A 17,647-nucleotide genomic window follows, 5' to 3' on the forward strand; every position below is an offset into this window, starting at 1 on the left:
TTCACTATGTATTAATTTTCAAGTCTAATTTTTCTTGGGTTAAAGCGTATACTGCATTCTCTGCTGCACGTTACCATTCGGTGCCAAACTAAATGGCTACTCGTGAAAAAAGTACAAAATTAGTTCCTGCTTGATTGCTGTAAAATACATATTTATTTTCGTTTTATTAGCAGCGCACAAAGCACAATTATTCCGCATGCTATCAGCAGCTTAGGAGAAGAAATAATCAAGTGCCCTGTATTTACTGATGTGAAGAGCAGCAAGCGTCAGAGCTGCACGCTGTTCTCCCCCAGAGCAGAAGGAAGGTGCAAGAGGGCTGGAGTTTGTTTTTGTCCTTCTAGGCTTGCCCCGTGTGGTGTTTCTGCTCTTTCAAACACAGAGCATTTAAACTTAAACCCTCAGTAAATATGTCTGCATAAGAACTTCTTTGTCTCTTGATGCCCGACCATTGAAAATTAAATGTGGTTGCGGATAAGTATTTATTCATACCATACCTCACACCTGATCTTGTGTCAGTATGACATCATCTTTGCCACAAAGATTTCTAGTGGTTTAAAAATGTTCCGTTGTGAAATAAGTGGGAGAGGTAGAAAAGGGGCAAGGAAGGCAACAAAAATAAACTACTGGTGGGATTTGATGTTTTGCCAATTAAAAAAAAAATAATTAAAGAAATCGTATTCTTGGGTCCACGTGCTGCCTTTGATCCGCACACAGGACTTCCATTTGTGCCGGTGGCTGTTCAGCCTGCGGAGGGAAGGCTCTATATGACTTAATTTGTATGTTGTGGGAAGTACATTTTCCTAGCCATGTGGTCTAGCTTACTTGAAGAATCTGAAACGCGTTATAAATGTAAATGCTGTGTTTAAGTAAAACTTCATTATGTTTTGGTGGTTTCCAAAAATGCGCAGGATTTGACCTTAAAGTGTTATTTCAAGGTGTTATGATATATGAGCTAGACTTTGTAGTCTTCTAAATTAAATCTTTGAACGTGTTATTATTGTACGCTGGCATCGGCAAGATGTAGTTCTCAGCTATTTTCTGTCACAGCCTTCGTTTTTCTAACGAGACTAAGGAGGCAGGGCCAGATCCCTCTGGAAGGCGTGTGACTTGGGATGGCTTCGCCCTTGGATGCGGTCCCACGATGGCAGTCCCACCACACACACAACTTGGCATCGAGGTGGGGCCGGTGCTTCTGCACAAACACGTGTGCAGTGTGGGGGGACCACCGCTCCCCTTCACGGTTGCTGGGGCCCGTGGAGGATGTGGTGAATGGTTTAGCGTTTGGATCCCGATCTGGTTCCTATATAAAAGGGGTTGTGTTTCTGTTTGGAAAATATGAGCCCCTTTTACGTAGCCCAGGTGCGGATTAGCTCTAAACCATTCCCCATTTCTGTGTTTGTGGGAGACTGTTTTCAATTCTTACAAAGAAGCCGTACAAGTCAAGCCATAGAAACAGCAGAAGCAAAATCCAGAAAAGGATGTTTGCAAAGTGTTTGCAATCTCACATTGGTAGTCTGGATCTAAGAACAGACATAACTGCTCTAAGTTTGCTTTTTCACAAAGCATACTTTCCACCTTTTCCTCCCTACCTGTGCTTAGGCTGGTGTTTCTCCTTCTCTGCACAGCTGCCCCGTGCTGGTGCTGAGCAGGCAATAAGCACTGCAGGCCATGGGTGCCAGGACAGGGCAGCTGTGCTCAGCCCCTCATGATGGCAGCAGTGGGGACAGCCCTAAGCATCTCCCATACCACCAATGCCACAGCCTGTGGCAGCGGGTGCTGCCCTCAGCCTGCTGAGGAGCAGCGGGAGGGAGACCCAGCCATGCTGTGGTGTTTGGAGCACAGAGCAGGCTTTGGGCTGGGCCGTGTTGTTGCAGAGAAGTCAATTAAGAATAAGAGCTCTGAGTCAGCAGCCGGGGCCGTGGCCATCGCGCCTTTGAAGTGCTGTTGTTGGTACCGTTTTCACGGCACACACTCGCGCTATGAATCACAAGGGTTACATGGGTGATTTTCCCTCAAGAACCGAGCCAGCCCCAAACAATCGCGAGGCAGCTCTTTCAGTCCAACGCGCCAGGTCTGGCCTTTGTGTGGGGCTGCCCACGGGGCCACCGAGGCCGTCTGTCTGTCTGCTGCCTGTCTGTGGCAGGGTTGTCTCCCACCTTGCTCTGGGTGAGGGAGTGAGTGGCAGTCCTGGCCACAGAGTCTTGGCATGTCGGCCCCATCCTTCATCCGCATCCCTTTTCTTGGGCATGCAGCTCCTCATGTTCGTCTTCCAGCAGCCTGTGGCACCACTCAGGGTTTTCGTATGATTTTTTTTCCCCTCGCTGGGTGCTGGGAAGGTGATCCAGCCCCAGATCCTGTGGGTAAGAGGAAATGTGTGCTCTTGCCTTGGCAGTGTCATCTCAGTGGGAAGATGTTGGTCTTTGCAGTGTTTCCAGGATGGTGGCAGCTTGAAGTACTTGGAGCTGACACTTGACATTCCCAGATAGAAAAGTTGTGTTGTGGTGTCCCTTTCCCGTTCTGTCTGCATCATTCCCCTCCTTGCGTCCCGAGTAGGGCGATGCTTAGAAACACATCTAAAACCAACTTCAAAATGGATTGCTTACCCGTGTTTCTTGAACTGATAATTTTGCTGGCACATTATTATTCATCCTCTGCTATTTTCACACTGTGACACAAAACTAGAGAGAAGAAGAGATTGAAATTCTGACCGGTACGTTATCCTGATACCTGACACGCTGTGTCGATATGAGAGTATCTTTACCACAAGGACTTTCTTGGTGGTTTTACAGATCCCAGTGTGAATAAGTAGAAAAAAGCTGAACTAATAGCTCATGAAGTGAAAATACATGTTTTATTATTTTTTTTTTTCTTAAAGAAATTGATTAACATGCAAATATGTACTGTATGCATATTAAATATCATTTCAAAATGTGATGGGCAGGAAGCATAAGTGATGCCATTTGGTTTTGTGGCATCAGTGTGGGTTGATTAAGGGGGTGGGGATAAATTTTGGGGATTATTGATATAGCATGAGTAGAGCCAGATGGTTGCATTACACATCTTTTGTGTTCTTGTTTGCTTCTTAAAGCAGTTGCAGAATTTTGCCCTGGGCAAAATTTACTCTTTGCTCGTATGTTCCCCTTGTGAATTTACTTTTGACAAAGTACTTCACAACGAAGGGAAGCACCGCGCCCGCAAACTTCTCCTTTCCCTTCGCGTTTGTGAAATCAACAGCCCCATACTTATAAAATATTTTGCAACTTGTGAAATAAGTTAGCAGGAGGTGCAAGTTCAGCGTGCGTGCTGTGTGCCGCTACCCCTCTGTATGTGATATTGATTTCCAGCGTGAGATTGTTGTACATTTTCCTCGCAGTGTTTTGGAGAGGAAACGGTGGAAATGGCACCCAGTTCATTTTGGTGCGCTGCTTATGTAGTGTTCTTCCATTAAATAAATGTTGTCTGAAAGATTAATGAGCTAATTTTTCCACTACTTTTTTTTTTTTCTTTTTTTTTTCTTCTTCTTTTTTTAAAGTTTTGAGATTGTGGTGTACCTGATTCATATTATCAAAAACACATACTTTGTGGTATTCAGGTTGAGTGGGAGAAGGTTACGAAAGGTAGGTGGTTCTTCACTGGGTGTTTGTGACATTTGTTGGAAATGCTTATCACTGGAACCACCAGAATTTACATGTGTTTGTTATTTCCCTTTGAAAGCAAATTTTGCTTTATTTCCCATAAGAGATGAGTTTTGTAAAAGCTTTGTAGCAAAAAAAGAATGTAGATCTTGTGCCTCACACCGGTTTTCACCAGCACAGCTCCATTGACTCAGACGAGTTTACTCCAAATCAGACCCCTGGATGACGAGGTCCCTCTGCATTTAGTAATTACAGTGAAAATGATCGTGACTGTAAATACGTTCTGTCCTCCGCCTTCGTGTCTGTGTGAGGCAGCGGGCTTGCAGGAGTCGAGTGGGCTCGCCTTGCTCAGCGGCAGGACTTGTACTGGGGAGCAGCTCCTGGCACTCCTGCTTGCAGATGTTGACTCAGTGGCCCCGCACCTGCGTCCCCTCTCTGGGCAGAGCTGAACCCCGTGTTTTGCCCAGGTTGCAAGCAGCGACTTCGGGTCTTTTGTTGCAACCAGGAGCACTTGATGGAAAAAATGGCAACGAGCGGCTCTGACCTTACTGAGCTCCCCGACTAGTTCAGTCACAAGTCTGAGGCTGAAGCAACTTGCTTCAAAGAATGATGCCATTGTGCTCATCCTATCTGATCAGTTCTTGAAATGTTTTAGTAAGTCTATCTTACAACATTATAAGAAGATAATCAGCTGCCTTAGAAGGTCCCCATCTGGAGTATAGAGTTCTTTTACTGAAAGATGTTTTGCCTTTCCGAGATAGCTCTCGCATTTCATCATCTGTTGTGCAGAGATGAAGTGCATATGAAAAGTCAGTGACTCTGAATCCATCTGTTGTTATTATTTTCCACTGATAATTGGCTTGAACAATGAAATGTCTGTGTCTGTAGCCTTTGAAACTGTACACCCTGTTTATTTTCTGGAGGTCTCACTCCAGTCTCGCCCCCCCCACCTTTTTTTTTCTTGTTTTGTTCTGTTGTGTTGGGCTTTTTTGTTTCATTTTCTCTCAAGCTCATAACTAGTGGAGCTTGCATGAAGATGGCATCTTTGACTCCGTGCATCAGTATGTGTCACACAGCATCTACAGCTTTGCCTGCCAATTTTTGTCAGGGTTCTATGTCTGCTCTGTTTAAGAACAGAGTAGGCTTGCAGCAGGAAGGCTGGCAGACCCAGGCTCCGTATGCATCTTACCTGAAACGTAGTATTTATTTCACTTTCTCTATTAAAATATTAATTGAGTCCAGCATCGAATACCTACGGAATTAGACACTACCTGTAATTGTATAATATATTCAGTTGCATCCAGTTTTGCACGATGCAGGGTATTAATATTGGATTCCACTAACAGCAGTTCCATTAGCTTGCTCAACCAGTATGAGATATATATGAGCAGGGAGGCATAACTACCAGCCAGAACTGCCAAAACAGTCATTAGAAGCTCCATTGGGATGGACAAAGGCTTTTACACAGTGATATACTGATTAAATTTTGTTCTATGGTTTATTTGCATCAAGGTTAGATCGCTATCATCTACGCGAACGGTATTATTTAACACCTTATTTGGAAGGTCATTTCAATGCAAAAACAGTGAGTGATGCAGGGGCTCTAAAATTTCTTGCAGGATTTTTTGTGTGGGGGATTTTTATCTTGTTAGGCTTGACTAGCTCTTGTTAGCAATTTTGTTTTAACACGGTGAGTTTAATCCAAGGGAAAGTGAAAACTCCCTCCGTTCTGTAGGAGTGCTTAGTTGAACCGAACACGTTTGATTCTCATTAAAACTGTTAGTTATATCCAGTATCCTCTGCAATAATCTGCAGCACGTGCTTGAGAACCCAGTGACTGCGTGCTGATTTCTGTGAGCGTGAGTGGTCTTTCAGAATGAAATTGCGGTGCCGAAAGCAGTCGTGTTGTCCATGTCGTGCTGCAGTCTGGAGCACAGGAGAGAAAGACAGGGGAGTATAATCTTATTTGTGTTTCAATGGCAATCATTTAATACTGCGAGTTATTAAAAAATAATTAAATTACTAAAACCAACATGTAGCTAGGACTGACAAAAAGAGGTCAATGCGATTTGGCTCCTTGAGTTAGGGAGGGACACTGGTGAATTCCAATTGCTTTCCCATTTTGCTCCCTTATTCTATTTCTGGGAAGATATGCGGGAGTGGAAAAAGAATTTATTTCTTTAGAAGCAAGAGTAAATCATGGTGTATAATTATGGGTGTTTGATGGTAATAATAGATGCTTCGAGGTGCTTGGTGGTTATCACAGTCTCCAATTGAGTTGTTTGTGGAAGTAAATATGGTCTGGAGGGGCTGTTCTGTGGGACTGATATTTTGGAAATAACATTTTTTAGGGGAACCTTTAGAAATTTCTGCCCTTTCCCCACATAAAGTAGCAAGTAGGTGTGCGTTATGGAGTGGTTCCTAACAGCTAAAGTAGGTTTCCATGTGGACTGTCTTTCATACAGTAAACAAAACATAGGGACATGGCAAGCAAATTCAGATTTAATGCGTCACCTCGACCAGAGGTCCCTGTATTAATTTTAAATCCTTGTTACTGGCGATATATTGGGTTGCACTACAGTCCATGTAAATGAATTTTACAGGTGGTGTTTGGTTGTGTCTCTGCTGTGGTGAGATGGGTGGCTGAGCCAAGGCGGGCAGAGCACACGATGCAGTGTTTTTTTTGCCAGAGCAGCGCTTAGATTAGAAACGAACGTTTGGCATCGAGTTGTTGGTGCTGTTGTTATTTACTATTAGATGAGGGAAGCGTTCAGCTCCGTGGTTTGATTTGATTTGGTAGCTCCTACCCCCTTAAACAAGCTGTGCAGCTTGTCAGAGATCAGGACAGGTAGAATGCACAGCAGGCGTCTGATTTGAGCCAGTTACTCATTTGCTGAGTGTTTGTGTTTATGCAAAGGGGCCTCTTCCTGCATATTTAATCTAGAGTAAGGCAGTGGCTTTTGTTGTGTTTAGACCACATACCTTCAGTCCTTCCTTACACTGCAGCCAGTGTTGAGGCACAGAAAGGCTGGATAGTCAGAAGTGCTTTAGTGTTCTCAAACTCTCAACTTTCTGCAGTTGGTTGGGAATTACTTGCAGCTCTAAGGCTTTTTCCTGCTCATTAATGGGTAAGTTTGCACTACGGTAGGGTGAGGTACTTTTGTTTCTGTTCCGTTTTATAAATGCAGACAGCGATTGTTTGTTTGTTTGTTTCAATCGGCCAAAGCTCCTCGAGCAAAGTCGTGCTTTGGGGCAGTTTGTGGCAGGAATGGGCTGAGGAATACAGGTGTTTCTGGGCTGCAGTCCGAATAAAGTCCGAAACGCCGTGCTGCAATAGGCAGGTATTGGCGGGGGGGGCAGCGGGGAGTGAGTTCGGTGTTATTATTCTTTGTACTAACAAATCCTGTTTTGTAACTATCCCGAAGATAATGCTGCCATTGTTAGCTAAAAGCTTTCCAACAGTGTGCAGCACGGAACTGCTAAGGCAGCAAAAAAAAAAAAAAAAAAAAAAAGAAAAAAAAAGAAAAAAAGAATCCAACCCCTCTGGTCTTTATTGTTTCCTTAGCAAGGGTCCTCACCACAATGTCTGTGCTGTAAGAGGAAGGTTCTTCTTATGTGGAAATTGAATCGTCTCTTCATTGATATTAATAGCACACTGGAGATGTTAGCCATGATGCAGAGCACCGGGGCTGCGGAGTAGGAAACCTGATAGCGCAGGGGGAAAAAATGACAGTCCTGCTGCTGCTGGGCGCGGGTTGCAGCCCTCCGCCAGGGCTCCGCATCATGGCATCCCCAACCGCTGGCTGGGGGTGTTTGGATCTGCAGCTCTTTCTTTTAGTACAGCTGTAATTACTGCCGCTCGCGCTCGCCCTTCCGAGCCGCGCAGCTCGCTGTCTGCTTCGCTCTGAACAAATTAGTTTTCAGAACGACTTCCTAGCGCACCCTGCGCGCGGGGTCCGGCGGGGAGGGCCCGGCGTGGCCATTGCGGCCGGGCGACAAAGGGCGCATCTCCGAGAGCGGCGGTGGGAGAGCCGCGGAGCGCTGCGCGCCGAGCCCGGCAGCGGTAGTTGGGGCGAGCAATTAACTATTTCCTCCGTTTGAGTAACTCCGCTCAAACAGAAGAGTGTGCTGTTCCACCACATGTTGGGAAGTGCGAGGAGGGAAGGCAGTTTCACCAACCTGAGCACGGCGTGCGGGGACTGCGCTGCGCGCCGCGATCCGCCCGCCTGGCGCGGCGCTGACGGTGGGGAACCGGGGGGCGCCGGGGGTGCCGCAGCGCCGTTGCTCGAGCCGTCTGTAATGGGGAGCGCGGTGCTGGTGTGCACCGGTGTGAAAAAAAAAAACAAAAAGAGAAGAAAAAAGGAAAAAAAAAAAAACTTTTATGAGGGAAAAGTAGCTCAGTCACAGCACCTCGTGTGATTAGTGCTATTGTATTCTTAAATTTTGATTGATAGAGATAATAGTTTTCACTTAAAAATACAGACAGGTACTTTAACTTTCCATGACAATAGCTATTTGCATTTCTTTTATCTTTTTGTTTAACATCTGTGGGGGTTGGGACGGATTTGATTATTAACTCTTATTGCACACCGAGGTAAATGCTAAAACAAAGCTTTTGTTAACGCTTCAAAGGTAAAACAGCAAATATTGTTTTTAGGCTTCAATATTTAAGGGCTGTTAAAGGATCCCCCGGCGATAGCGCCGCGTGGCCGTGACCGGAGCCCCGCGCCGCCGCGAGGTAAGGGCCGCCCGCCCGCCCCACGCAACGCCACGCAACGCCCGGGGCTCGCGGCGCTTCGGACCGGGCGGCAGCGGGGTGAGCGCGGGGGCACGGCGGGAGGCGGCGGCGGCGGCGCTTCCTCGCTGCGCTGCGGCCGGGCACCGGAGTGCGGGACCGCCGTGCGAGTCTCCGAAAGTAACTGCCCCCCCCCGCGCCTCCCCCCTTCCTTTTCCCAGCTCCTCTCGGGCTCTGGGCCGCTCGCGCTGCCCGCTCTGCACCCCGCGGCTCTTGCCCCGCGCTGTCCCCGCAGCTGCTCCCGCCGCTCCTCACTCACGCGAGGCCAAGTTTCCAGAGCGGCGTAGCGCAGACATAAAGCGGTTAATGCCGGCGTTCAGGCACGTTGTTATTTTAAGGACTAGGGAGATGCGGAGCGCTCGGTCGGGCTGCGGGCACGCCGGGTCCCTCCGTGTGCCGCGGGCTGCCGAGCCGCGCTCAACTTGTGCGCTGCCCACGGCTCCGTGCGAGCTGCTGCGGAGCGGGGGAGGAATGGCTCGCGATTCCATTCGTAGCGTTGGCTCACGTCAAGTGGTTCTTTTCCAAGGTTACAGTGGACACGAAAGGTAATATTCTTTGGGAAGAGAAAATGTGCCGCGCGTAGCTTTATCCTCGTGCTGCTGGTTATTTTATTTTTTGCTTTATTTCTGTTTGGAATAAACAAAAAGCAGCACGCAGAGATTCTGCCCAGCCTGCTGCTGGCTGGGAACGAAGCACGGCCTGACGTGCTCACCCTTCCCGGAGAGGCAGCGGCGCTCGGCCTGCGCCAGGTCCGATCCCCTCCTCGCAGCGAGGTGGGAGCGCAGCGCTCAGTCCCTGCAGTTCTGCTGCTCACCTGCGTTTCGCTCTGAGGAGGCGATAATGACTCTTGATAAAGAAAATCCCGTGATGTTTAATAGGAACTACACAATACCGAGCGGCTGCCCGGACAGAGGGCGGAATTCTTTTTCCCTTCAGTATTTACAATATTTATGTATGTATTTATATATATTATATATAAAAAAACAGAAACTACGGCCAAACGGAAGGGCCTTGCTCTGAAGATCCTCACAGCAGTGCTGTGCATGGTTTGTGTGCTGGTACAAGCACAGGAGAGCTGTGTGCAGCACCGTGCCTGCAGCACGCCTGGCACAGCTGCTGCTCTTCACCAGCACTCTGTAGGTGTATTTTCAGGGTTAACAAAACACCAAATACAAAAGCAATTGTTTTTTCTTTTACCTACGTGTTGTTAACAAAATCCTGGGCTGCGTTGGTTCCCCTGCAGGATGACGAAATAGCAGTAATGGTGATGGCGGGGCATCTTTCAGGCTGGTACAACTGCATGTGACCAGGGCAGCTTGGAAGGGGGAGCCGTGGCTGTGTGAGATGGTTCTCTGTGTTTAATGAGTTTCTCACACAAAAAACACGCACGTCGCTTCATTTTATTTTAAAGCTTTCAGGAAAACTTGCAGTTAACATTTTGTTCACAGAATCGCAGAACCAGACACATTAAATATAGTTCAGCTGATCTCATACAAGAGAAATTAATGCAGACCAGAATCCAGGGGCAGTTTTTGTTGTGCTGTCGTGTGTGTTCTCTCTATTTCGAATAAAAAGTGCTTTCTAGGTAGCGGCAGGGAGATTCCCTCTCTAGTTTAGGTTTCCAGTAATGATTTGCAAGCTGCTCAGGTCCAGGACACTGGCATAAAAAGAAGTGAATGCTAAGCGGAGAAGCATTTCAACTGATGTTTTGCTTTCCTGCATGAAGTTATGGCCAATTTGTGTGGGTTCAAGATCTTTGTTAATCTATTTGTGTCTATACCCAAGGCTGTTTGATTCTGATATTATTAAAAATGTTAGTCTTTTAAGTAGAACTTCATTCCACAACGCTGTTCATCTCTACTTTCTTCATATTTGGGGTTAAACTTGGCTTTGTGGTGCTCATGTGGTGTTTGTTAGGGCTCCATCCCACAGCTTCCCCAGAATTACCTCCTGACAAAGGAGACCGCTGCATTGAATAAGCATGGTGGGATGGGACGTGCCAAACGGACTGGCCCAGCAGCAGGTGAAATGGCAGAGCCTCCTCTCTTTTTGTCTTGTCCCTTGGTACCGATAGATGGGTAGGGCCTGGTCTGGAGCAACAGCAGTTCCTTGTCTTAAAGTCAACCGAGCAGGCCATGGCAGCGGCTCAGGTCCTGATCTTCTTAGCATCATTACAGGTTGTCTTTCCAAAAACCCCATTGAAAACAGCTCTTATAAAATGCATTGCTATACGCAGGGATTCCAGAATGCTTAAGAGAAGCACTGAGTCCTGTTGCTGATAGGCAAACTGAGGCACTCAGCGCGTAAACTCCGTGTTTTCAGGAACGCCTGTAAAATCTGAGCAGAGCCAGCAGTTCAACACAGTCTTTTCCCTCAGTGTGATCCCAGTTAAGCCAACGCAGCCGTGTTGCAGGTGTTGGGAGAGCTTCCCTCGACGTGTGAGCTGATTCGGCCACTGCTGCTCGCAAAGTGGCTTTTTGTGTGTGGTTTGTTTTTCTATTTTAATCATCTCCTCGAGGGAAAATATGAGTGTAGCGAACTGTCTTGCTTGGGTAGGTTGGGATTTTTTCCTTGTTTGCTCCACGCACACACTTACAGTGTTGATGGTACTCGGTGTTTATCTTAAAGACAGCATGATGGAAGGAATGTGTGTTGCCTACATCAATTCACTCACCCATATAAACATTTTCAGGAGGAAAGTCTGTATTTGTATTTCTACATTTTGAGATACTCGGCTTTTAGACTATTAATGAGAAATTTTCGCAGGTGGGAACAGCTGTCCCTGCTGCTCATTTTAATTCCTGTGGTACATTATCCAAATTTTTGCAAGGCAGGTAGTAGCGCGGCGCACACAGCCAGGACTGAAAGCAGCCCCAGCTCTGCCAGCATCTGCACTGTGGGCAGCATGGCAGCCCTCGCTGTGCTGCCCTCCCGGAGCACGTCCTCCCCGTGAGCAGCAGAGGCCCAACCTGAGTGCATTCCTTGCAGTGTTGCTTCCTCTGGAACCAGCACGTTTAGACCAAGTTCCCTGCCTCCTACGGCCCCACCGAAGGGTTATTGTGTGCACATTTTATGCAAACGTGTAATTTTCAGCAGTTTCCTTAAAAAGCGTATTTTAAGATGGTTCTCTTGCTATCATGAAGACTTAGGGTAGAAATGAAGTCTGCTTGCAAAGTACTGCCAACATACAGATCTGACTGCCAAATACCGGGGAATTTATAAAATAGATAAATATGAAAAGGGGTTTAAAGTGTCGCATCTGAGATAACCCCTGCAGCAAAGCAAGATAAAAGCCTCCATTGTTGTTAATCTAAGAGCACATCGTATGTCAGAGGTCGTGTATTTTACATAGAAGATGTATTGTTTTACATACTCTCAGGAAGGTGAGGCCTGAGCTATTGTGATGGAGTGGTGTTGTGTCCTTTAGAGTGCAGGATCTGTGTGTGATGTGTGTACCCCAGTGAAGCACGCGGTGTTTCCTACCCATCGGACACGTACCCGTTGTGGCCCACATCTCCTGGTACCTCGTCACAAGCACTGGTGGAAGAAATTCTCGCTCATTAAAATAAAGCCAAATAGCAGCAGACAAAAGCGATGCTAATTTCATCTCAAGGTAGCCTTTTTTTTTCCTGCCTAGCACTAGTAATTGTCAGCGGTGAAGGAAACGCCTCGTTCTTGTTGGGAAAACAATTTTTCCTTCCAAAGTAAATGGCGAGTGAGTACATCTTCTTCAGAAATAGCTTAATGAAGGTTCTCATTTTTCCCAGAGGTTGGTATTCTGCTTCAGTCAGAAGCTTCACCTCCTGATGTAAACGGCATAACTTAGCATTTGGCGAGTTTCAGTAACACCCCCAAAGCTCCACCTCGCTGTGTGAATTGTATGAAATGGAGTTTCACGTAGCTCTGTCTTACACATCCACATGTCGCTGATTTTCCATTTTGTATGATGTCATCTGTGTCGGCAGATCATTGCGCGGCTCTTTCTGCCCTTGTTACTTGCTATGGCAGTCTGCACCCCTGCAGCGGCAGGTCAGCGGTCCAGCGAAATTGTGTCCCAGTTTTACTCTTTTTAAGGTATTTGGTCAATTGATGCGGAATTAATTCCGAGTGCTGTTAGTGGTTTGAGTTAGTAACTTGATCTAAATTAATAAACAAATGTTTTTCTTTTCTCTTGTACCATATGTTGATCCCAATTACATGAACAGAAAGTGGCAGATTGTCATGTTTCTTAAAAGATTACATACTCTTTTGCATAAGAGAGAGTACACAAGATGCAGTAATATACAGGGTAAGAAAAAAAAGCCCTGCACGTGCTGTTTTCTCTCTCCTACTTTTTATAAAGACGCTCTTTAATTATTTCTCCCCTTAATGCTCACTGTTCTCACCACCTTGGCTTTCTTGGTATGCTTAACCAGAAGAAACCTCAAGACAGTAAACAACTTTGTGAATGGGGCGTGGAGGATGCAGCTAGTTTTAACATCTTATCTAGGACTGTGTCTCTATGGAAAAGGATGGAAAAGGAAAGGATCCAGAAGCTAAAATAGACATGGTTACAAATGGTCTTAAAATGCCTTAAGCAAGGAGAACTCATTCAGACAATAGTCAGATTTCTGAAACAAAGGACTGAACTCATATATTATTCAAACTGAAAATAGATTGATAGACATCAAGATTAAGAAAGTTTATGCTGGAGAACAAAGATGTCTCATCTCCATGGTTTTTTGTTGGTTTTTTTTTCCCCTCCCAAAGACCAAGTTGTTCTTGCTGAACTGAAGAGCCTCACACAGGCTGGTACCGATAAGCAGCAGTCCTGTGACTTGATTGTTTTTATTACCTCTCTCTGAAAGTCATTCACCATTAAACACGATTAGATTCGTTTGTTGCTTTATTTATGTTTGTACTTGCAAGCGTGGGGCCAATGAAACGCTTTGGGTGTTGTTGCTAGCACGGACACAGCAGTCATGTGTGTTCCCTTCCTTTCTGCAGGGTAAGAAGAGTGACCTATTTGGGTGGCTGTAACTGAAGATTGCTTTACAGGAGCAACAGAAGAAGGTAAATACAAATGTTGTTTTGCACGTAGTTTCTGAAACATGTTTGAATGGAAGATCTGATCCTGCAGACCCCATGAACATGTTACACAAGTAATGTTCCTGTGGCGGCCTGGGTAGGAGCTGTGAGGTTGGGCTTGGCACGAAGCTTTTGTGTCTCAAACATGTGTTTGGCCCAAGAAGTCAATGATCAGGGTGCCCAATTGCATTCTAGGAGAGAGGCCACAAAGATGTCTTCCTTTTGGCTTCTGACCACGTGCTATGGGAGCTGTCTGACGACAGAGTGGAGTTGTGTGTGAATGGGAAGACCCAGCTCTGGTTGGTCTTGGTTGCCATATGGCCAGCATTCATGAGTGTTGGGCTGGGAGCTGCAGCGGCTCTGCTCCACAGCAGGGTTGGTTGTCTTGCTGGGCTGAGTCCCTACAGAATGGCCTGGTTAGCTTCGGTGCTGTGGCACCCTGAGCTAATGCACTGCTGGGTTTACAGCAGTGCATTGGAGAGCAGAATTTAGCTGTTTCTCTATGCAAAATGCTTTTTATTTAAAGCCATGTGAAAGTCCCTTCCTTCAAAATTAACTCCTTGCTTCTCTTCTGGCCCAAAGTTTCAAGTTGGAAAGGAATATTAACATCACAAAAGTGGTGATTCATAAAATTAACTTGCAGAAGACAGGAGCAGTGCAGATCAGTGTTCGGTACTGAAGGGTGTCATCTGACTGAGGTTCATATGGCTGCTTTATAATCACCTTCTTTCAGAAATTAATAGTCGGTTAAGCACCATAGCAACAAGCAACACTGATGTAAGCGCTGAGCAGTGGCTGCTGTTCGCTGTGATGTCAGTGCTCGTTAGTACTGTTCTCTTGACCTTGTTTGAATATAAAATGGTGATTTCATTTTAAACTTAGAATTTTACAGAATGACTAAATGCATCAGAGTGAATTAGAGCTATTTTTATTTTTAATTCTATTAAAATGTACTTCAAAAGGGAAGAAATGTCCCTGTTCTCTTCTGCTTTAAATTAAAATAGATCTGAGGGAGATGTGTTTTTGCTTTTTATTTTATTTTTTTAGTTCTTTGTTGCCAAAAATGTATATTTACTGAGGATGAAATTCATGAAGTTCAAGTGAATATTGCAGTCTGGCTGTCCTCGTGGTGTGTGTCAGTTGTATGATATCTGCCTCTCTTCAGTATTTGAATATTACTAGTGGCTTGTTCTTTGTAACGATAGGAGCCCATGCACCAGACTGGCTGAGAATGTTGGCGTTCTCGTGGGGCCGTGTTTGATGTGTGGCCGTGGTGCTATTTGACCTGGGAAAAGTAAGAATTTGAGTTGTTAGAAATGCAAAACGTTACCTCTTCAGCCTGGCTTGAATTTTACAACCTGTTTCTCCAGAAGCAGGCAAATGTTCTGTTCCTGCCATCAGGACGCAGCATGTGCCAGGCATCTGGCACCTGGTGGGCATCGTTGTGCAGTCAGCAGTTAGGGGGACTTGTGAAATACCTCACTGCAAATGGCTGCCCCATCTTCCAGACTGACCTCTTGGGTGTCACAGGTTGAGTCTCACCCAGGAGCTGCTACGTGGGGCTCAGCCAAGGTAGAAGATGTGGGAAATCACTGAGGACTGTAGAAAACACCATGGACTAACTGTGGTACGTGGATTTGGGGCACGTGTTCAAACGTGCTTGCAAACTGCAGAGCAAAATTCACAACTTAAAAATAGAGCTTGTCTGTGCATCCTTCAGTGGCGGGACACGTTTCTATGACAAGGTATGGATTTGTCCTGCTCCCACTGTGCTGCAGAGTGCTGTTTCCAACAGAAAGCTGTTTGCTTCAGAATCTGTCCATAATCTTGCAACATGCTTCATAAAGTAAAGCCATAATGAGTGATACGTGGTCTAAGAAACTGGATGTCAAGCTTCAACTGGGTGAGAATTGAAACTGCTGAGATAATAAACCATGAGAATAGGAGATAGTAATGGAAATAGTGATGGAGTCCTAATTAGAGCCATGCCACTGAAACAGGGGAGGTTAAGGGTTTGCTTGATTGAGTTTGAGCTCAATTGCTTGATAGTTTAATTTCAGGTGAAATCCCATCTTCTGAGTTAGTGGCTAAGCTGCTCGGTGTGCGTACAGAGCAGGGCTCTGTGCTCCAGGAGGGGCAGCCGCGTGGCCCCGCGCGTCCCTGAGCAGCGTGCAGGCCTGGCCCCGTGTGCAGCAGGATGCAGGCAGGCCTGCTAAAACTGAGTGTTAATGCTGTGCTCTGGTTCCTGTTTTGTCTTCTGTCAACTCCACAGTGCTGTGAGCAGAGGCTCAAACGGAATAGTTGCAGCAAGGGGCTCTGATGGTTAAGCCTTCGGAATTAAGATGTTTACGTGCTCCTTTATTTAGCACTGCTAGGCATAATGCCTAATTATATGCCAGTTATTCCTCAAAGTAAGAATTTGAATTGAAGTGTTTGATTTGGGGAGAAGGGCGGGGAAATGTATTTTTACAGAATTACGGGCGCTGGTGTTGGTTTTCCAGGAGCATTCGTTTGTTTAAAGGTATGTGAAAGCATTTCCAATAATCAAACACCATTCAGTGTGCATTATAAATCAGGGATAGCTTATGTGATGGCAGACTGAAAAGTGCAAAACATGCCACTAAAGTTGTACATTATTGATAACAAAAGACACATGCGGGCTTTAAGACTGCAAAGATGGAATCCTCTAAAAAACCCTTTAACAGGGGAAAAAAGAGCAGCACAAAGGATTTAGAAAAGTTACACTTGGTTTAAACTTTCAAATCTTAATGCTTGCCACAACTAAACGCTAATTGAACGTCAGTAATAATACAGGAGGAGCTGCCTTCTGTAACTTAGTACCAAATTAGATGGTCAGCGGAAAGATCTGTGGGTCCGAGCTCTAACTTGGAATGTAGTTTTATATGTTCTCATTTGCTTGTCCTTCAAACCCAGTGGGAAATGAGGATTTGTGAGGCCTGCAGCTGGTGGGATATCGGTCGTGTAGCTGGAGCCATTAGGGTCTGCCTGGTCACCTCTAAAGACCGGCTCCATTGACTGACTCACTTGGGGAGAAGTTGAAGTACCCTACTTGTTAGGTAGGGCCTTCGAGTTACTAAAGCTGAAGAGTGCAGCCTGGTGCCAAATGTTTATGTGACCTGTGGTAATAGAAATTAGAATGTTACCTGTGTGTTCTGTGCTAAGCCTCCCCAAAAGGTTGTGTGCAGACCTTCGGCAGCACAAGTGGTTTTAAGCCTCACCTTTTGTAATGAAAAGTTTTGTCCAGAGATGGGTGAAGCTGTGACTTTTCTGAAGCAATTGGGTGAAAAAGATTTAGAAAATAGATAAAGACATTTTGGAATAATTTAAAAGTATTTGAGCAAATCTCATTAACATGGACCAGTAGCAAGCTGTATTGAAGACTTCAAAGATCTGTCAGAGGAGTTCTTTCTGTGCTATTGTCTGCCAGCATTAGCAATCTCAAGAGAACATGCTTCTTTTGTTTGCTTTTGGCCCATTTAGCTTTTCTTCTTCTCCTTAATGTTCCTTAATGTATTATAAATCTTCAAGTGGGTTGGTAGAGGCATATGTTTCTCAGCTTTAAGGTAGTCAGTAGCAGGTTTTGATCCTTGTATCTGATACTTTTGGACCAAATCCTTCTGGTCTTCATGAGGAATATTAAAGGAAACAGTATTTGGTCAGTATTTTACATAATCCTGCGCTGTTTCTTCCATTTAACTTAGCAGGTGTTCGATATGATCTTCAGAAAAATTGGTTTGTATTACTTCACGCAGAGTACCATCATCTGTTAGAAACCTGTGAAGAATGTGAAGCTCGAGGCTGAGCTCTCATGTACACCAGGCAGGTGTTTGCACTCCTCCCTTCACCCTTCATGGGTACCAGGAAGTCCAGCTTGCGTCCCAAGTGAGGGACACAACGTGCCATACCAGGCACTGAGGGGTTTTGTTCTTACAGCAATGGGCAGTGCTGTTGAAGATGCTCAGACTTGTTGGTGCGCATCATTTGGGAAAGGAGGTCATACAAGCTGTATTCAGCAAGGTGGAGCTGGTTCTTGTGCCATCCGTGGCCCGTGAGCAGCCTCTCCTGTCTTGTATAGATGGTGGCCTTCCTGTGTGCTCTGTTCGAGAAGTACACCACTGTGTTGCTCTTT

General features: G+C 45.7%; 1 protein-coding gene across 12 annotated transcripts in view; it reads left to right on the plus strand.

Annotated features, from left to right (window-relative positions):
- FOXP1 (forkhead box P1) overlaps window positions 1-17,647 on the plus strand; it is a 341,511-nt gene that overhangs the window by 129,755 nt on the left and 194,109 nt on the right. For 10 of the 12 annotated variants that reach the window (XM_072346976.1, XM_072346974.1, XM_072346977.1 and 7 more), the window contains one exon: window positions 13,417-13,482. The gene's annotated coding sequence lies outside the window, so the exon portion shown is untranslated. Of the gene's footprint in view, window positions 1-6,730; window positions 6,764-8,868; window positions 8,976-13,416; window positions 13,483-17,647 lie in introns of those variants that run through there. The other 2 variants (XM_072346980.1, XM_072346982.1) reach the window with 2 other exon arrangements.

This window comes from Excalfactoria chinensis, chromosome 12 (assembly GCF_039878825.1).
Source record: "Excalfactoria chinensis isolate bCotChi1 chromosome 12, bCotChi1.hap2, whole genome shotgun sequence".
Lineage (NCBI taxonomy): Eukaryota > Metazoa > Chordata > Aves > Galliformes > Phasianidae > Excalfactoria > Excalfactoria chinensis.